Source organism: Bos javanicus, chromosome 11 (assembly GCF_032452875.1).
Source record: "Bos javanicus breed banteng chromosome 11, ARS-OSU_banteng_1.0, whole genome shotgun sequence".
In the NCBI taxonomy this organism is placed as follows: Eukaryota; Metazoa; Chordata; class Mammalia; order Artiodactyla; family Bovidae; genus Bos; species Bos javanicus.
In genome coordinates, this window is record NC_083878.1 from 44,000,841 (window position 1) to 44,022,479 (window position 21,639).

At 40.7% G+C, this 21,639-nt stretch overlaps 1 protein-coding gene and 1 long non-coding RNA gene across 2 annotated transcripts in view; both read left to right on the forward strand.

Moving 5' to 3' along the window:
• EVA1A (eva-1 homolog A, regulator of programmed cell death) overlaps positions 1-21,639 on the forward strand; it is an 89,040-nt gene that overhangs the window by 45,376 nt on the left and 22,025 nt on the right. The window lies entirely within an intron of this gene.
• Positions 1-21,639, forward strand: part of LOC133257050 (uncharacterized) — a 56,175-nt gene that overhangs the window by 31,022 nt on the left and 3,514 nt on the right. Inside the window, exon 2 of the long non-coding RNA XR_009739384.1 lies at positions 21,091-21,262. This is a non-coding gene — a long non-coding RNA (uncharacterized LOC133257050). The remainder of the gene's footprint in view (positions 1-21,090; positions 21,263-21,639) is intronic.

Consider the following 21,639-nt stretch of genomic DNA (forward strand, 5'->3'; position numbering starts at 1 on the left):
ACTTTGATTATTTCAACAAGTATTTTTTTTGAGTCCCATGTTTATAGGTGGGGCTATGTTTGAAGCACATTAACTCTTATCTAGTTTCTACCTTTCTAATAAAAAGGCCTGCTTCTTTAACTTCTTCCTGTTTAATATATTGGATTTCTCCTATGTATTGAATAACACAGTGATTTTTAAATTTTTTTAGCATTAATACTCTTCAAATGAAATCTTAAATGGAATATCAGTGAGTTAAAGAGAAGAAACAAAAATTGTGTGGTGTATTTGAAAACAATGAGACTGTTTGATGAATATAAAAATATAAATTGAAATGTTGTGATGACAGTGTAGCCTTGGAGTCTCCTCACTATTAATACTTCTCTGTGTTTTGTATTGGCTGTACAGCGTTAAGCAAATTATGGCCGCCAGACATTAAAAGTGATAGCACTTTTAAACAGGATACCTTGCAGATTCAGGTTATTTTGATTAAAATGATCCAGAAACTTGAAGAATATAGGAAAATGTGGTTTTAATGTTGACTAATTAATACTATGTAACAACTGTTTGCATTCTTTAATTATAAGGGATTTAATTGAAAGTAAGAAACAGATTCTTCAACCAATTTTTATCTTCCTTTCACAGAAAATACTTCCTCAAAACATATTGTGCCATTATGATATGTCAATTATATTATTAAGAGTATTGTGACTTCAGTGCTTGTTTCTATTTAGTAATCACTCAAAGTCCTTAATGGGCTTCCCTGTGGCTCAGGTGGTAAGGAATCCACCTACAATGCGGAAGACCTGGGTTCCATCCCTGGGTTGCAAAGATCCCCTGGAGGACGGCATGGCAACCCACTCCAGTATTCTTGCCTGGAGAATCCCCATGGACAGAGGAGACTGATTGACTGCAGTCCATGGGGTTGTAAAGAATCGGACACAACTGAGTGACTAAGCACAGCACAGCACAAAGCCTTAAACACAGCAAAAAATATTTAATTTGGCATGTTGAGTCCAAACTTCAGTTGTCATTTTCATCACTGACATTTTGGCCTGCATTGCTGAGTTGGTCTTATTTGGATTTATAAAAGCCTTCCAAGCACTTTAAGAATAAAACAAACATTAAAGGTACCAATAATACCACAGTGCAATAGGCGTTGTGGTCACTTATTACCATACAGTTTACTGTTACCTCTTTATGTGAGCATGCACTCAATGGATATCCCAGAGTCTTGTCTGGCATGTAACCGAGCCATGGCATACTTGAGCCAAAGTGGTGGTGGTGGGCTTACTTATCCAGTTTACAAAGAGAAGACTTACATGGATCTGAATCACTAAAGACATTTTCAGAACTATAGCTTTCCTAATTAATGATGTTTCTAATACATTACCTGATGGCTCAGTGGTAAAAAATCTACCTGCCAAGCAGGAGATTCAGGAGACACGGGTTCAATCCCTGGGTCAGGAAGATCCCCTGGAGGAAGAAATGGCAACCCACTCCAGTATTCTTACCTGTAAAAAATCCCATGGACAGAGTAGTCTGGCAGGCTACAGTCTTTGGGGTGGCAAAGAGTTGAACATGACTGAGCACAAGCTACCCTTAATATGTTCAAACATACTCATGATTTTCCTTTATTCTGTGCTTGTTCACATTTGGCATATCACACACACTGAATATATATGTTTATGGTTTAAAAAATATTTTTTTAAAAATTTTATTTTATTTTTAAACTTTACATAATTGTATTAGTTTTGCCAAATATCAAAATGAATCCGCCACAGGCATACATGTGTTCCCCATCCTGAACCCTCCTCCCTCCTCCCTCCCCACACCATCCCTCTGGGTCGTCCCAGTGCACCAGCCCCAAGCATCCAGTATCGCGCGTCGAACCTGGACTGGCAACTCATTTCTTACATGATATTCTACATGTTTCAATGTCACTCTCCCAAATCTTCCCACCCTCTCCCTCTCCCACAGAGTCCATAAGACTGTTCTATACATCAGTGTCTCTTTTGCTGTCTCGTACACCAGGTTATTGTTACCATCTTTCTAAATTCCATATATATGCGTTAGTATACTGTATTTCTGTTTTTCCTTCTGGCTTACTTCACTCTGTATAATAGGCTCCAGTTTCATCCACCTCATTAGAACTGATTCAAATGTATTCTTTTTAATGGCTGAGTAATACTCCATTGTGTATATGTACCACAGCTGTCTTATCCATTCATCTGCTGATGGACCTTGTTTGTTTTTGTTTGTTCGTTTTTTCTCTCTTTCTTTTCCTTCTTCTTTTCTTTAACATCGTATTTTTGAAATTCCAAACTCTACTCTAGTAAAAAATATTTTAAAACACATAATTTGAGTCAAACATTTGTAGGACCCTGAAGCAAATAGGTTGAACTCCAGTGTATTGGAGTATGATGTAAGACAATGGTGGCTTCTAGGAAGCTGTAGAACTGACTTGTTGGCATCAGATAAATGTCTGCCCAGCTCATGGCTTTTCACCTTCTGGATGTTCAGCAGTTTGTCTGCATTGCATTGAATTGAATTGGCCCAGAGCAGGTCCTGTGTATCTGTGGACTAGTTCCCCCTGGAAGGTCTCAGGTGGAAGCTGTCTACCTTCTCAAGAATCCACACAGCTCTTGCCAAGGAAGGCTGGCACACCCCTACCTAGAATTTCCCTTTTCTCCAGCTCCCTGGAGGGCTACCGTGGGTTTCCAGACTCCACCTTGTTTTTGCTCCACTCTTCTGACTTCTTGTCTTCTCTGCGCTTCCCTTGTGGCTCAGCTGGTAAAGAATCTGCCTGCAATGTGGGAGACCCTGGTTCAGTCCTTGGGTTTGGAAGATCCCCTGGAGAAGGGGAAGGCTACCCACTCCAGTATTCTGGCCTGGAGAATTCCATGGACTGTATAGTCCATGGGGTTGCAAGGAGTTGGACATGACTGAGCAACTTTCACTTTCTTTCTGACTTCCTCAGTGTCCCTGTGTTTATGCTCTGGTTTTAATAATTATCATGGACTTAGAAGTCAGCTTGGGACTTGGGAAGCCAAAATGGAAAAGAATCATGACCGGTAATGTTTCTTGTTCCCATTTGTGTGTTCCTTGTTCCCATTTGTGTGTTCCTTGGTGGGGCATTATATTTGTGAGTTCTCTACATCTACAGATGCTCCAGGTATACAGGACTTGGGAAGCCCTACTGGTGGCAGATGAAGCCTTTGCTTGAGGAATACAGGTTAAGAATAAAGTGGCAAGTGGATTGCCTTTTTTAATGGCCTGGATTAAAGATCCACAAGTCTGTCATCATGTTCTGCCTTGCTTGCAACCATAAAGAGAAAATCACACAGGATTTAGTCAGAATTATTCAAGCACATGTTGGTTGGCTGACCATCAGGACTGAAATTCTTTTCATGCCCAGTGTGGTGCAAATGTTGTAATTCTGTTTGACTACTTCCTGCCATCTCCATGAAGTTTCTTCTTTCTCTATCTGACACTTGGCAGGCTAGTTTTCACTAGGCTTCAGCCATGAGCTCTTTCCTTTACCTTTGGTATTCTTTGTCAGGGTTACCTCATCTGTTTTCATACTTCAGCTGATGACCCTCAAATGCTTTTAATTATCACTTCATTATCACACTATGACTCCAGAATTCCTTTAGGTTATTATTCCTCCAAACCTCTTTACATGTCTTACAAGCTGACCAAATTCAATGTTCTTGGGTTTCCCTACGTTTCCTTCATGAAGGAGAATATGGTGTAAGACCCCTAATTTCAAAGAACTTATATAGCCTAATGCAAAAATATAGGAAACACATACTTTTACCACATGCAAAACATTGTCACAGAGGGCTACAGGGCTGCAAGAGAGGGAGCCATTATGTATGATGAGAATCAAAGAACGTTCTTACAGGAGATGATGTGACATGGATCTTGAAGGGTGGATAGGACTCAGAAGTGCATTAACATAGAGAAGAGCATTCAGCAGAGCAAAGCCCAGAGGTAGAACTGAGTGGGAAGTATATGAAGAAGAACATGATTCCATTTGCTGGGACTTTGGCTGTGTTGGAAAGCTAGGTTGGGAAGAACCTATGAAGGGCCTTGATTTACAGGCTAACACTTGAATTTTACTCTGTAGGTGGTGATTTTAGAACAGAGGAGTGGCATTATTAGAACACTGTTTCTGAATGCTCAGTCTGACACCAATATATGATCTTGGGGTAGGAGAAGAAGAAAAGGGAACTCCTAAGTTAGGTGATTGGCAATGGGGACCAAAGAGGGGATATGAGGTAGAATTTTCAGGGCAAGGGAGAGGAAGGGCCCAAGATGACTTCCAAGTGTGAGTATGAGTGATTGGGAGGGTCAGGATATTGTGAAAACTGTAGAGAAAATAGGAAGTAGTTTAGTGAGAGAGTGAACTGAGGACACACTGGGCTGGGGAGATCTCGAGGAATCCAAGTGGAGACTCCCATCCCGCCTCATCCATCCTCAGTCCTTTAGACTCCCCTTTCAAGTTAAGGTGGTCTGGCTCCCTGCCTGGCTCTCCAAGCTAGAATCAACCCCAACTTGTATGCCCAGGCCTGTCTTACTTGGGGCAGTAAATATTTAAGAGGATGCCCTGAACTCCTGGGCACATATATTTGGGCATCAGTCAAAGAGTCAGACACAACTGAAGGGACTTAGCACAAACCTAACAGGCCAGCCTAGGGCTGATCCTAAGAACCTTGCAGGTTAGACCACCTCTAACCCACGTGCTTCATAGGACTGGTTTTTGTTTGTTTGCCTTTCAAATTCTTGTCCCTTTTCTTGTGTTCTCACTCCTATATGCCCTCCTGGGACAGACACCCCTGCTCCCAGACTAGTGCTAAGGTCCTAATACACATGGACAGAATCCAGAGGCTGAAAGCTAGTCTTTTAAGATAGCTTCCTGGATTCTGACCATTTTTAAGGCCCTTAGAGTTGACTCGGGCTTCCCAGGTGGCGCTAGTGGTAAAGAACTCACCTGGCAATGCAGGAGACATAAGAGACGCAGGTTCAATCCCTGGGTCAGGAAGATCCCCTGGAGGAGGGCATGGGAACCCACTGTAGTATCATGCCTGGAGAATCCCATGGACAGAGGAGTCTGGTGGCCTACAGTCCATGGGGCTGCAAAGAGTCGGACAAGACTAAAAGTGACTTAGCTCTGGCACTAGAGATGACTCCACTCTTCTGTCTACAAGATCAAATCCTCAGTGCCTGCATCATCCTTAGGGATGGGCCCTGGTTCTCTTCCCACTTCCAGGTGCTACTTCAAGCCCAGTACCACAGCTCACCACTGACTTCCAGGAAATGTGAGGTGTCCAACATGTGCATGGCACACTCTGCATCCTGTACCTATCTGGGCCCTTATGAAAGCATCTTGCATCCTGCCTCCCAAGTTTTGAACATTCCTTTAGATCCTCACTCTTCCCTCTGTTGTACTCTGGTTGACCTCCCACACGACTGGACACCTGACCTTCATGCCATAGTGGAGGTATTTGGATTGCTGGTGCTTGATATTTCCCATATTGGTTGTTTTTGCTGCTGGTTGCCCCTTGGTTCGGACAGCGTCATCATTCAATTCCATGGATACTTCCTTTATGGTTTGGGGACTTCAGAAATAAACTGAAACTGGGGAGGAATCCGGGAGTATCCAGAGCCTTTGTGATTGACTTAGTCAAACATCTTCTATCACTTTCTTCTCCTAGTGAAGACTTCACATAATTAAAACCATTCCTGGCCAACACCAAATAAATTTTGCACATGCTGCTTGAGTTACTATGCAATTTTACCCTAGTGTGGCTTTTTCTGAAATTAGTATTTCACGGAAACTCTTCCTCTGGATAGGCTGAAACCAGAAACAGTGGAAATTCAACATTTGCTTTGTACAATGAAGCTTTAGGATAGGACTCCCCCCCCCACCCCGCCCACCTCAACATTTCTTAGATGTGTAGCTCATTTGGGGGGGAAAAAAAAGGCGTTCTTGGCAGAATCCATGTAGCATGAGCCAAATATCCTAGCTTGTGTTTCCATATACTCAGATATAAAGTGATGGAGAAAATGAAATTCTAAAGCCCATCATATAGCATTGGTGTATAAAAGTTAGGATTACCATTTATTGAGTATCTACTATGTGCCAGGCATCTTACCATGCTTTGCATCCTCAAAAACGCCCTGTGAGTATGAATGTGCCAAACCTGGGCCTTCTGGCTTTCTGATTCATACTCTGCCCTGCTTAGGATGGACTAAACTGGAGGCTGCCTTTCTCAGGCTTAAGGGTGCTCTGATTTCCTGCTAGGTTTGGTCAGTAGAGTCACCAGTGAATGAATGGTTGGAGGGTGAGGAAAGGAGGAAGCTGGAGCATTTCCTTCCTTCCTCTTTTCCTCAGGTGTCTCCTCCAGTAGTGGCTGCATCTCCATGGTTCCATCTTCCACTATTTCAGTGCTCCATGGTTCCAGATTCTTCCTGGTGACCCTGGCTCCTGGAAAACACAGCCTTCTCCCAGTGTCCCTTCAGTTGGCTCCTGCGTATTGTTGCTAATCTCTGGTTTATCTCTGGCCCATTTTGTACAGTCTTACTCCAACTATTTTCCTCTTTTTAAAGTTCAAACCAATCTGAAAAGATTTTTAAATTCTTGCCTTTGTCATCTATTATAGCAGTCTTCAAATCTCAGCTTCTCTAACACCTTCAATCTGTATTTATATCTTTATCAAATGCAACCAGTTCTCTGAAATAAATTTCTTTTGTTGTAAATACTTGAAGCAGTTTCTCTGGTTAGAAGGGGATTGATGGATTGAAGCCGGAATCATTAGCTTCATTTTAAGGATCAGGAAACAGAGGATCACAGAGGTTAACTGATTTGCTCAGTTTTAAATATAGGAAACAGAACTCTGGTTTAAACTCATGCTTGATCAGTCCTGAAGCTTGTGCCCTTTCCCCTACGTATATCTGTGATCTGCTTACTGCTGCCACACAAATGGAATCTAATTTTTTTCTGAATAAATCCCTTCATCTTCTGGAAAAAGAAAACTCTCATAACCTCCTTCTCCAAGATTTCCCCAGATGAAATGTTCTATATCTCTTCAACTGTTCCTTATGAAAAAGAATTTTGAATTTCCCAAGAATCCCTCTGTGGCCCTTTTATTGCCATACTCGCTTCCCTTCTGACCCTAACCCCTCTTTAATCCCTAAAACCACTAATTTACTCACCATTTCTATAGTTTTGGCATTAAAAAAAAAGACTATTACATAAAGTCATACAATATGCAACCTTTTTGCACACTTTTTTTTAGATTCACTTTTTAAAAATATTTGTTTACTTACTTTTGGCTGCTGTGGGTCTTCGTTGCTGTGTGCAGGTTTTCCCTAGTTGTGGCGAGCGACGGCTGTGCTTTGATGTGGTGTGCGGGCTTCCTGCTGAGAAACACAGGCTCTGGGGTGCGTGCGCTTCAGGAGCTGCAGCCCGTGGGCTCAGTGGTTGTGGTGCACAGGCTTAGTTGCCCCACAGTGTGTGGAATCTTTCTGGACCAGGGATTGAACTTGTGTCCCCTGCATTGGCAAGTGGATTCTTAACCACTGGACCACTAGGGAAGTCCTGAAATCTTCTTGGATTGAGTTTTTAACTCAACATAATTTTTTAGAGATTTATCCAGGTTGTTGCATTTATTAAAAGTCTGTTCCTTTTTTCTTACGAGGTAGTATTCCATGGCATGAATATACCACAGAACAGTTACCCCTTGAAGACAATTTGAGTTGTTTTCAGTTTTTGGATATTACAAATAAAACTGCTTTAAATATCTGTGTGGGTTTTTGTGTGAATGTAAGTCTTCCCTTACTTGGAATAAATGCCCAGGAATAATGCAATTGCTTGGTTATGTGATAGTTTTTTGAGGAACTATGGAACTGTTTTCTAGAGTGGCTGTCTAATTTTACATCCTCACTAGCAATGTATCACTGATCTAATTTCTCCATATCTTTGTCAGCAATTGGTTTTGTCTCTATTTTTTAGTTTTGCTGTTTGATAGATATGTAGTGGTATCTCATTGCTTTAATTTCATTTTCCTAGTGACTAATGATGTTGCATATCTTCTCATGTGCTTATTTGCTATTTCAGTATCTTCTTTGGTGAAATGTCTCTTCATGACTTTATCCCTGTTCTAAATGGATTGTTTGCTGTTTTTAATTGTTGCATTTTGAAGGTTCTTTATATAGTCTAGACAGTAGTCCCTTTGACAGATATATGACTTGCACACTTCCCCCACTCTCTAGTTGTCTCTTCATCCTCTTAACAGAGAGAACGTTTTTAATTTTGATGAAATCCAGATTATCAATTTTCCCTGTTATGCATTGTGGTTTTGGTGTCAAGTCTGAGAATTCTTTACCTAATGCTAGATTCTGAAGATTTTCTATTTTTTTTTTCTAAAAGTTTTGTAGTTTTATGGTTTGTATTTGGTCTGTGATTCACTCTGAGTAAACTTTTATGTAATATATGAGGCTTGGGTCAGGGTTCACTTTTTTGCCTTTGGCTGTCTAGTTTCTCCAGCACCATTTGTTGTAAAAGCTCTTTCCTCCATTGAACTGCAAAGCACCTTTGTCAAAAATCAGTTGGGCGTATTTACGTGGGTCTATTTCTGGGTTATTTATTCTGCTCCACTGCTTTATGTTTCTGTCTTTCATAAGTAACACACAGTCTTGATTAATGTAGCTGTATACTAGTAAGTTTTGATATAGGTAGACTTATTCCTCCCACTTAATTCTTTTTCAAACTTGTTTTAACCATTCTAGTTCCATTGCATTTTTATATAAATTTCAGCAAAATCTTATTTATGTCTACCAAAAGTCTTGCTGGTTTTCTTGTGTGTCTGTTTGTTTTTGGCTGGGGTTTTAATAAGAATTCATTATACTTATATCTTTTTGGCCTTTTATGCAGCTCTCACAGCAAGTATACTGGGGTGGTTTGCCATTCCCTCCTCCAGTGGGTCATGTTTTGTCAGAATTCTCTGCTGTGACCTGTCTTGGGTGGCCCTGCATGGCATGGCTCATAGCTTCATTGAGTTATGTAAGCCCCTTCACCATGACAAGGCAGTGATCCTTGAAGGGGACTATATACACAGAAGAACTGTATAGAAAAAATCTTAATGAACTGGATTACTATGACAGTGTGGTTAGTCACCCAGAGCCAGACATTCTGGAGTGCAAAGTCAAGTGGGCCTTAAGAAGCACTGCTGTTAATAAAGCTAGTGGATGTGATGAAAGTCCAGCAGAACTATTCAAATCCCTAAAGGATGATGCCATCAAGGTTTTGCATTCAGTATGTCAGCAAATCTGGAAGACCCAGCAGTGGCCACAGGACTGGAAAAGGTTGATCCTCATCCCAGTTCCAAGAAGGGTAGTACCAAAGAGTGTGCTAACCATTGGACATTGCACTCATCTTCCATGCTAGTAAGGTCGTGCTTAAAATCTTGCATGTTAGGCTTCAGCGTTATGTGAACCAAGAAATTCCAGATGTCCAAGCTGGGTTTAGAAAAGGAAGAGGAACTAGAGATGAAATTGCCAATATTCACCGGATTATAGAGAAAGCAGGGGAATTTCAGAAAAACATCTCTGACTGCATGGATCATGACAAACTGTGGAAAGCTCTTTGAGAGACAACTCATTGGACAAGCCCCTGATGCTGGGAAAGATTGAGGGCAGAAGGAGAAAAGGGTGTCAGAGAATGAGAGGGCTGGACAGCATCACCGATACAATGAACATGAACTTGGGCAAACTTCAGGAGATGGTGAAGGACAGAGAGGCCTGGCGTGCTGCAGTCCATGGGATCACAAAGAGTCGGACACAACTGAGCGATTGAAATGAACTGACAGGGCGACTGCCCAACAACAACAACAATACTTGTATATCGCTTTGGGGAGACTTAGTATCTTTACTATATTGAATCTTTCAGTCCACAACCATGATCTCCTTTCATTTTTTAGATCTCTGATTTCTCTCCGCAGCATTGTGTAGTTTTCAGCTTTAGAGTTCTATACATGTTATGTTACATTTACATCTAAGCATTTAATTTTTTGAGCAATTGTAACTGGTATTGTATTTTTAATTTCAGTGTCCACATGCTCATTACTAGCATTTAGAAATAATCTTGATTTTTGTATGTTTTATCTGTTTATCTTCCCTGTGATATTGCTGAACTCACTTATTAGTTTTAAGGGTTTGTTGTGGTTGTTGTTGACTTTTTTGTTTTGTGTTTTTAGATTCCTTGGTATGCTGTATGTAGACCATCAGTTCAGTTCAGTTCACTCGCTCAGTCGTGTCCGACTCTTTGCGACCCCATGAACCACAGCACGCCAGGCCTCCCTGTCCATCACCAACTCCCGGAGTCCACCCAAACCCATGCCTATTGAGTTGGTGATGTCATCCAACCATCTCATCCTCTGTTATCCCCTTCTCCTCCTGCCCTCAATCTTTCCCAGCATCAGGGTCTTTTCAAATGAGTCCATCATCTCTTCTGCAAATAGAGACAGTTCTGTTTCTTCTTTCTAATTTGTATCTGATCTATAGCTAAGGACAGATCAGTTCAGTACAGTCGCTCAATTATGTCCGACTCTTTATGACCCCATGGACTGCAGCACGCCAGGCCACCCTGTCCATCACCAACTCCTGAAGCTTACTCAAACTCATGTCCATCGAGTCGGTGATGCCACCCAACCATCTCATCCTCTGTCATCTGCTTCTCCTCCTGCCTTCAATCTTTCCCAGCATCAGGGTCTTTTCCAATGAGACAGTTCTTTCCATAAGGTGGCCAAAGTATTGGAGTTTCAGCTTCAGCATCAGTCCTTCCAATGAATATTCAGGACTGATTTCCTTTAGGTTGGACTGGTTGGATCTCCTTGCAGTCCAAGGGACTCTCAAGAGTCTTCTCCAGTACCACAGTTCAAAAGCATCAATTCTTCGGCATTCAGCTTTCTTTATAGTCCAACTCTCACATCCATACATGACCACTGGAAAAACCAAAGCCTTGACTAGACGGACCTTCGTTGGCAAAGTAATGTCTCTGCTTTTTAATATGCTGTGTAGGCTGGTCATAGCTTTTCTCCCAAGGAAGAAACATCTTTTAATTTCGTGGCTGCAGTCACCATCTGCAGTGATTTTGGAGCCCCCCAAAATAAAGTCAGCCACTGTTTCTACTATTTCCCCATCTATTTGCCATGAAGTGATGGGACCGGATGCCATGATCTTAGTTTTCCAAAAGCTGAGTTTTAAGCCAACTTTTTCACTCTCTTCTTTCACTTTCATCAAGAAGCTCTTTAGTTCTTCTTCTCTTTCGGCCATAAGGGTGGTGTCATATGCGTATCTGAGGTTATTGATATTTCTCCAGGCAATCTTGATTCCATATTGTGCTTCATCAGATAGCTATAACTTAATTTGCTTTTGAGATTTCTTTCTTTGTTTTAGTTTTCAGAAATTTAATTAAAATGTGTTCTGGGGACTTCCATCTGCCTGCCAGTGCAGGGGACATGGGTTTGATCCCTGGTCCAGGAAGATGCCCAGGGCAACTAAGCCCATGTGCTGCACCTCCTGAAGTCTGTGTGCTCTAGGGCCCATTTTCTGCAACAAGAGAAGCCATGGCAGTGAGAAGCCTGCACACTTCTCTAGTTGTGGCGAGCAGGACAGAGAGTAGCTCCCACTCACCACAATTAAAGAAAGCCCACATGCAGCTATGAAGACCCAGTGTAGCCAAAAATAATACATAAAAAAAAAATTTAATGTGTTTTAGCATGGATTTCTTTTTTGATAATAGCTATTTTTATTTATTTAAGATTAAATTTTTATTGGGAAATAGTTGGTTTACAATGCTGTGTTAGTTTCAAAGTAAATCATTTATGCATATATCCACTCTTTTTTAGATTCTTTTCCCATATAGACCATTACAGAATACTGAGTAGAGTTCCCTGTACTATACCATAGGTCCTTACAAGTTATTTATTTTATAATATAGTAGTGTGCATCAGAGAAGGAAATGGCAGCCCACTCCAGTGTTCTTGCCTGGAGAATCCCAGGGACGGTGGAGCCTGGTGGGCTGCCGTCTATGGGGTCGCACGGAGTTTGACACGACTGAAGCGACTTAGCAGCAGCAGCAGTGTGCATACGTCGATCCCAGTCTCCCAATTTATCTCTCCTACCCCTTTCCCACCTGGTAACCATAGGTGTGTTTTCTACCTCTGTGACTCTATCTCTGTTTTATAAATATTTCATTTGTGCCATCTTCTTTAATATTCCACATATAAGTTTTATCATATGATATACCTTTCTCTGACTTACTTTACTCAGTATGACAATCTCTAGTCCATCCATGTTGCTGCAAATGGCACTATTTTGTCCTTTTTTTATGGCAGAGTACTATTCCATTGTATATATGTACTCCATCTTCTTCATCCATTCCTCTGTTGAATGACTTTTAGGTTGCTTCCATGTCCTGGCCATTATAAACAATACTGCAATAAACCTTGGGGTGCATGTATCTTTTCAAATTATGATTTACTCCAGATATATGCTTAAGGGTGGCATTGCTGGATCATATGGTAACTCTATTGTTCATTACTATTCTTCATAGTGCCTGTACCAATTTACATGCCTTCCAATGGTGTGGGAAGTTTACCTTTTCTCCACACTCTCTCCAGATTGATTGTTTTTAGATTTTTTGAAGATGGTCATTCTGATAATGGTATGAGCTGATGTCTCATTGTAGTCTTGACTTGCATTTCTCTAACAATTAGCATGTTTTGTCAGAACTCTCCATTATGACCTGACTATCTTGGGTGGCCCTGAACAACATGGCTCATAGCTGAGAAGAGAAATAAAAGGCAAAGGGAAAAAGGAAAGATATACCCATCAGAATGCAGGGTTCCAGAGAATAGCCAGGAGAGATTAGAAAGCATTCCTAAGTAAACAATTCAAAGAAATAGAGGAAAACAATAGAATGGGAAAGAGTAGAGATCTTCTCAAGAAAATTAGAGATACCAAGGGAATGTTTCATGCAAGAAACTGTGTGGAACTAACAGAAGCAGAAGATATTAAGAGGAGGTGGCTAGAATACACAGAAGAACTGTACAAAAAAGATCTTCATGACCCAGATAATCACGATGGTGTGAAGAAACATCTTTTAATTTCGTGGCTGCAGTCACCATCTACAGTGATTTTGGAGCCCCCCAAAATAAAATCTGTCACCGTTCCCACTGTTTCCCCATCTATTTGCCATGAAATGATGGGACCAGATGCCATGATCTTAGTTTTCTGAATGTTGAGTTTTAAGCCAACTTTTTCACTCTCCTCTTTCACTTTCATCAAGAGGCTCTTTAGTTCTTTTTCACTTTCTGCCATAAGAGTGGTGTTATCTGCATATCTGAGGTTATTGATATTTCTCCTGGCAATCTTGATTCCAGCTTGTGCTTCTTCCAGCCCAGCATTTCTCATGATGTACTCTGCATATAAGTTAAATAAACAGGGTGACAATATACAGCCTTGACATACTCCTTTCCCAATTTGGAACCAGTCTGTTGTTCCATGTCTGGTTCTAACTGTTGCTTCCTGACCTGCATACAGATTTCTCAACAGGCAGGCCAGGTGGTCTGGTTTTCCCATCTCTTTAAGAATTTTCCACAGTTTGTGGTTATCTATATGGTCAAAGTCTTTGGCATAGTCTATAAAGCAGAAGTAGATGTTTTTCTGGAACTCTCTCACTTTTTCAGTGATCCAGAGGATGTTGGCAACTTGATCTCTGGTTCCTCTGTGTTTTCTAAATCCAGCTTGAATTTCTGGAAGTTCATAATTCATGTACTGTTGAAGCCTGGATTGGAGAATTTTGAGCATTATGTTGCTAGCGTGTGAGATGAGTGCAATTGTGCGGTAGTTTGAACATTCTTTGGCATTGCCTTTCTTTGGGATTGGAATGAAAACTGACCTTTTCCAGTCCTGTGGCCACTGCTGACTTTTCCAAATTTGCTGGTATATTGAGTGCAGCACTTTTACAGCATCATCTTCCAGGATTTGAAGTAGCTCAACTGGAATTCCATCACCTCCACTAGCTTTGTTCACAGTGGTGCTTCCTAAGGCCACTTGACTTTGCATTCCAGGATGTCTGGCTCTAGGTGAGTGATCACACCATTGTGATTATCTGGGTCGTGAAGATCTTTTTTGTATAGCTCTTGTATTCTTGTCACCTCTTCTTAATAGCTTCTGCTTCTGTTATGTCCATACCATTTTTGTCCTTTATTTTGCCCATCTTTGCATGAAATGTTCCCTTGGTATCTCTAGTTCTCTTGAAGAGATCTCCAGTCTTTCCCATTCTATCGTTTCCCTCTATTTCTTTGCACTGATCACTGAGGAAGGCTTTCTTCTCTCTCCTTGCTGTTCTTTGGAACTTCTAGCAGATGGAGCAAATCAGGCTTACTTGGCTAGAGGGCCAATATTTACTGAAATGACACTTAGGATTTTAACTTATCCTTAACAACTGTAGTTCTCAATTTCTTTACCCTTGTTTCTAAAATTTGCATTTTAAAAAGATGGCAGAGATAAAGTGTTCCCCTGAATACCAGATATGAACATTTACATTTTGAAGGTATAGGCAGATTTCTCCTAGGATGACTTTGTTTCCCCTCTGTTTAATACTTACAAGCCTTTTGAGAAAAATAAGGTTTTGGGAGTGGTAAAAAAGGATTGATGGGCTTCGGATTACTTTTGGAGGCACACTTCTGGTCCTGTAAAGGCTAAATTTGTAAAACAAGGATGGTTTGTTTTTATTTCTTTCTCTCTCTCTCTCTCTTTTTTTTTTTTTTCTCAAAGTTTGGGTGGCTACCCCAGTGATATGGAAGGACTGACATACTCATTTGCCTGTGCTGCAATGTTTTTGTTTTACCATTTAGCTTAAGGGAGAAGGCCTTCCCCTAAAATTCCTCCAAATGTTAGCTATGGTTAGTGTGAAAGTGAAAGTGTTAGTCACTCAGTCATGTCTGACTCTTTGTGACCCCATGGACCGTAGCCCACCAGGCTCCTCTGTTCATGGAATTCTCCAGGCAAGAATACTGGAATGGGTTGCCATTTCCTTCTCCAGGGGATCTTCCCCAGTCAGGGATTGAACCTGTGTCTCCTGCATTGCAGGCAGACTGTTTACCTTCTGAGCCACCAGGGAAGTCCATGATTAGTGTAGTGACCTCCCATTTTGGTAGTCTATTTACAAACACTTTTGAGGATCTTCCCTAGGCTTAAGGAATTTGTACCTTACATTTAGACACTCTTAAACCATTTTTACTTAATAATCATTGGCTGGATATCTTCAGCCAATCCCAGAACCTTGATAGTCCACATTATAGGGTCTACTAAGGCTTCTATTTTAGTTTCAGCTTTTATCTGTTACTTTCTACTTTCTGTTAGAACCACCTGTTGATAAGAGTGGTTACATTGGCCCTCAAGAAACAGAGAAGCCCCTAACTTGGTTAATAAATCTCTTCCCATTAAAAGGATGGGACAATCAGGCACAAACAGAAAGGAATGTAAAAACAGCTGGCCATTGATTTTACACAAAAGAGGTTTCTAGGAAAGTGTGCCCCTTCCTTTTCCCTGACACCCCCATTACATACTCTTTATGGTTGCTAAGGTTTCCAATACTTTGGGTTAAGACTGAGAAGGTTGTACCATATTTAACATATTTCTCTGGGTATGTTAAGACTTTCTGGCCATATCCCTATTACTGAAAACCAAATAAGCCCATTGGAACAAATCATTCATCAGTGTCTGAGGACCAGCAATTGTTTTCTGAATTTTGTTCCTGGGGCAGACTGGGGTATGAAATGCATAAAAAAAAGGCCCTGTCCCTCGGGGGAGGAGGTATCCGTGTTCATGTACCTCCTTATAGGCTCTACTACCTTGGAAGACTGCGAGACTTTTCTCCTGTCCCTGTTGGAACTCTTGCCTCAAGCTTCCATCTTGTATGCGTCCTCTCCTAGTCCTGAGGAAGTGCCCTGCTTGCCACCCGACTGAACCAGTCAGCCTGTTGTCCTCTTAGTCTTCAAAGTGACTCACTCTAAAGTCTACCTAGAAATACTCTCTGAGACTTACGCATGCATGCAGAATGTTGTTAGTCACTCAGTCATTTCCAACTCTTCACAACCCCATGGACTGTAGCCCGCCATACTCTTCTGTCCATGGAATTTTCCAGGCAAGAATACTGGAGTGGCTAACCCTTCCCTTCTCCAGGGGATCTTCCTGACCCAATATCAAACCCAAGTCTTCTGCATTGCAGGTAGATTGTTTACTGTTTGAGCCACTAGGGAAGCTCTTATGCATACAAAGCTCACGCCTAATTGCTCTTTTTTTCAACCAGCTAGAATTTATTGAGAACCTCCTTTCATCAGGTACCAGGATAATAAGGATTTGTAAGATGCCTCTTCAGTAAACTGATAATTCCAATTACAATAGCATAGGTCCAATGTTAGAAAGATATTTGGATACTTTGATAGAGAAGAAAAGAGTCTGGAGCATTTGAAGCTTTGCTTCATTAAACTATTCTTTTTTAAAAAGAATCATGAATTTTTATTAATTTTTACACAAACACATTTTTACATTCAGTGACATATGTTTTTCCTCTTAATCTATAAATGTGATAGAATATAGTTATTTACATTAAATTTTTTATAAGTGAGATAATAAAAGCTTTTACATAAAGTTAAGCCAGATTAGAATTGTATTGACTTCAACTTTTTACATCAAAGTGTTGTTTATGTATAATATTCCATAAATTACAAGTGTACAATATAGTGATTCACAATTTTTATACATTATACTGCATTTTTAGTTATTATAAAATATTGGCTATATTCTCTGCATTGTATAGTGTATCTTTGCAGCTTATTTTACACATAATACTTTGTACTTCTGAATCCCCTACTCCTTATTCCTCCTCCCCCCTTCCCTCTCCTCACTGGTAAACACTAGTTCTCTGTGTCTGTGAGCCTGTTTCTTTTTTGTTGTACTCACTAGTTTCTTGTATTTTTTTAGATTCCACATATAAGTTATATCATGTAGTATTTTGACTTCAATTTTACTATCACTATAATTCTATTACCATTCCTGTTAACTGAAAATCAATATTTGATTACAGAATTCTCTAAAGAATCTTTAAAATTTAACCTTTAAAATTTATTGTGTACCTCATCAATAGCTTATATTATTATTAATTTAAAAATTGTGAAAATTTCCTATTTTAGTCATTTTTAAATGCACAACTCAATGGCATCAAGTACATTTGCTTTGTTGTGCAACCATTATCACTATCTATGTCCAGAACCCTTTTCATTTTGCAAGATTGAATCTTTGTACTCTGCACCCATTAAACAGTAATTTCCCATTCCTGCCTTCTCCCCACCCCTAACAGTCACCATTCTTCCTTCTGTCTCTATGAATTCAACTACTCTAAATACTTCATATAAGTGGAATCATACCTTATTTGTTCTTTTGTGACTGGATTATTTCATTTAACACAATGTCCTCAAGATTCATCCATGTTGTTGCATGTGTCAGAATTTCATTCCTTTTGAAGACTGTGAGTAATATTCTTTGTATGCATATACCACATTTTACTTATCCATTTGTCTGAGGATAGACACTTTGATTTATCTTTAGGCTGCTGTAATAGTGTTTCATAATTGATAAACAAATATCTGAGTCCCTATTTTCAATTCTTTTGGTTGTAGACCCAGAGATGAATTGCTGAATCATATTTTTAATTTTTTTTTTTTTTGAGACACTGCCATACTATCTCCCATAGTGCCTCCACAATTTTACCTTCCCACCAAGAGTACAAGGGTTCCTCTCAAGTCCCCTCAAATACTTGATCCTTTCTGTTCTTTTTTAATGGTAGCCATCCTAATGAATGTGGGGAGGTATTTCCCTGTGTTTTGATTTGCATTTCCTTAGTAATGTTGAGCATCTTTTCATGGATTATTGGTCATTCATAAATCTTCTTTAGAGAAAGGGGTATTCAAGCTCTTAGCACATTTAAAAATCAGATTGTTTTTTGTTGTTATTGAGTTGTAGGAGTTCTGTATATAATCTAGATATTAACCCCTTATCAGATGTATGATTTGCAAATATTTTCTCCCATTCCATGGATTCCCTTTCACTCTGTTGAATGTATCCTTTGATGCACAGAAGTTTTAAGTTTTGATGTAGTCTGGCTTATCTACTTTTATTTTGTTGCCTGTGCTTTTGATATAAAGTTCAAGAAATCATTGCTGAATCCTGTGTCATGGAACTTTTCCTCTGTGTTTTCTTCTAGGAGCTTTATAATTTTAACTCTTCCATTTAGGTCTTTTATCCATTTTTAGTTAAATTCTTTTAGTATGGTGTAAGGTAAGGGTTCAACTTCATTCTTTCACAGGTGGATATCCAGTTTTCTCAACAAGACTATTCTTTCCAAGTTGTATGGTCTTGGCTCCTTTGTTGAAAATAATCGAACCATATATATAAGGTTTTATTTCTTGGCTCTCTATTTTATTCCATTTATCTATATGTCTGTCTTCATGCAAGTACTATATTGTTTGGGTTACTGTAGCTTTGTAATATGTTTTGAAATCAGGAAGGGTGAGGCTTCCAGCTTTTTTTGTTTATTTAAGACTGCTTTGGTTATTTGGATTGCTTGATATTCCATATGAATTTTAGTATGGATTTTTCTATTTCTTAAAAAGGGAAGTCTTCATGATTTTGAGACTATCATAGAACTTTTGAATTATTTCTTAAAGGAAACATTAGCCAGACAGATAAAAGGAGGAGGGGCTTTTAGGCAAAAGGAAGGGTATAACAAAAAGCATGAAAAGGTAAAAGACCTTAGTATATTTGGGGAACTGAAAGTAATTGGGTATTTTTGAAGTATTAGGCATATTTCTATCTCTATGTATATGTGTAAGAGTGTAGACTTGATTAGGAGATGAATTAGGAGCTAAAATAGAGGTCATATATTGTGAAAGTAGATATGTGTTGTTAAGTTTAATGAGGATTAGTTGAAGGGTTGGACTATGGAGTGAAATGATCAGATTTGTACTTTATATATAAAGATAATCTTGTTGGTGAGAGTGGGTGCTAGGTTGAATAGGAAGAGTTATTGGCAGAAGCATCAGTTAGGAGACTATTAGAAAACTCACAGAAATGAAATGAGATTTGCACTATAGTAAATTTTAGATGGGGATAGAAATGAGGGAATGGACCTGAAATAGCTTTGTCCCACTACATACTCCATTTTTCATTGACTTCACTTTCTTCCTAGGTCCTGAAGTCCTTAGACCTTCAGTTCAGAGTTCAGTCTCTGAACTCAGTATGGTGGTTCCAAGTCTTCACCTATATCATCTAGTTGTCACCATTTAGGAACTCAAATGGCATTGAGGGCTCAGAGATACAGGGGTCCCTAAGCAGCACCTAGTCCCCTCTCAGAGCCCCCTAGCTCCCACTCCTCATCCTGCTTCTCTCTAGGCCTCTGGCTGCTCCAAGGACCTTATGTTGGTTTCTATCTTACCTGTGGGTTGGTCTGTCTTTCCTTGCGTTAGTCTTCCATAAGCCCATTGGAATTCATCAAAGTGAGAGTTGCCTTACCTGTTGTTACCCATTCCACCCACCTATGGAACTGTGGTTCTCCAAGCCCTCTATATGTGATCCATGGTAACCAATGTCTGTGACCCATCTGAGAACCTGTTTCTTCTGCAAGGACTGGAGCTTTCTGCTTCTCTTACTTTCCTCAGGGCTTTCCTTGTGGCTCAGCTGGTAAAGAATCTGCCTGCAATGCAGGAGACCTGGGTTCAATCCCTGGGTTGGGAAGATCCCCTGGAGAAGGGAAAGGTTACCCACTCCAGTATTCTGGCCTGGAGAATCCCATGGACTGTATAGTCTATGGGGTCGCAAAGAGTCAGACACGACTGAGTGACTTTCACTTCACTTCACTACTTACCCCAACCTGACATCCCTCCATACCCTGTGACTCAGTTTCCTGTTTTCAGCTGGAGAGTGGCACTGAATAGGAATCATTAAAATCTTTGCCACTTGAAAGCCTCAACTGTCTGCCAGGGCTTCATTGAATCAACTGGGTAATGAAGATGCTGGGCCTGAGCAACGGTAGCAGCTGGGGAAAGAATGTGTCCCCCCAGCCAGAGGCTGAGCCACTGAATACTGAGATCCCAAGTTCCTCTTTGGAACCCTAGTGATACAGTTCCTTTGACGGGTAGCTCATAGCACTGCATGTGTGTTTGGTTAGCCCACCACTATCACAGTGGAGTCATGGAGCTACGGGCAGGGAACATGCTTGAGCTCCCAACTTCTTGGGGGCATTTTAGAACTGGAACCACTTTAGCAGTTCTAAAATAGCCAGCTCTGATCCATTTCCAAGAATCCACATTTGGTGATATATGGGATGAGGCAAACTGATCAAAGTACCCGAGTGCCAACAGTACAGGGAAAAGCAGAGCCAAGTGAAGAGCAGGCTGTGGCTTGGGGGTAAAATGCAGTGACTAAAATGACAATGGACTGCACCTCATAGACAAACCAGCGAGAATGAAATGAAACATATCACAGAAAGATGAGGGAGAAATGTTTAAATGGGAAATGGGAAAGAGATGGGGAAGAGAAGGGCTTCTCAGGTAGTGCTAGCAGAAGAGAACCCACCTGCCAATGCAGGAAACGTGGGTTTGATCCCTGGGTCAGGAAGATCCCCTGGAGGAAGGCATGGCAATCCACTCCAGTACTCTTGCCTGGAGGATCCCATGAATAGAGGAGCCTGGTAGGCTATAGTCCATAGGGTCGCAAGGAGTCGGACATGACTGAAGCAATTTAGCACGCATGCATGCAGGGAAAAGAAAGGAGAAAGGCCAGGAAGAAACGACCTAAGCAGTTGCTGCTTCTTTGAAAGCCAAGAAGCTGTTATAGCAAAGGGAATAAAACCTCAGGTCTTTGCAGCCCCCTGGCTGGGAAATTAAACTGACTTTTGTTCTTGAGCCCAGGCTACCTGGAACACAGCTTCAGGAAATCAGAATGTGTTCTCATCACTCACTTTGTGTTCCCAAACAGAAGAGAAGAGAGGGAGGGTGGCCACCTTGATCCAGCTAAAGCATCTCCAGGAGGCCTTCTCTGGATGTCACATCGAGGCTGCCCTTCTGCCACAACACGGAACTGGTGATCCCCGAGTGCATGGACATGGCTTTGCTCAGCAATATCCTAGCGGCCTATTCCTTTGTCTCAGGTAGTTGTCCAGTCTCAGCTGGGCCAGGTCTGAGGCCTTGGGCTGGGCAGAGTCATTTCCTGAGTGGCCATCTCTGGCCTTTTGCTCAGGAGAAAAATGGTATGCAGACTTAACAGAGGGGCTCTGTGTTACTGAGTTTTGAATGGAAAATCTGGTTTGAAAGTTAAGTTTTCTCTAATTTGGCAAATGGGAGGAGTTCTAAGAGCTTTATATAATGTTTGGTTTCCTTTTGGACTCAAGTGAGTGAATGAAGTAGCCTGGGGCTGCTGTTGGCTTCTGTCATTAAGCATTTAACTCTGATATGAAAGGCCAGAATGGAGTATCCTCAGCCTGATTTTTTCTCAGCAGTGGTTCTCAACCCTGCGTAGGGTGTGTGT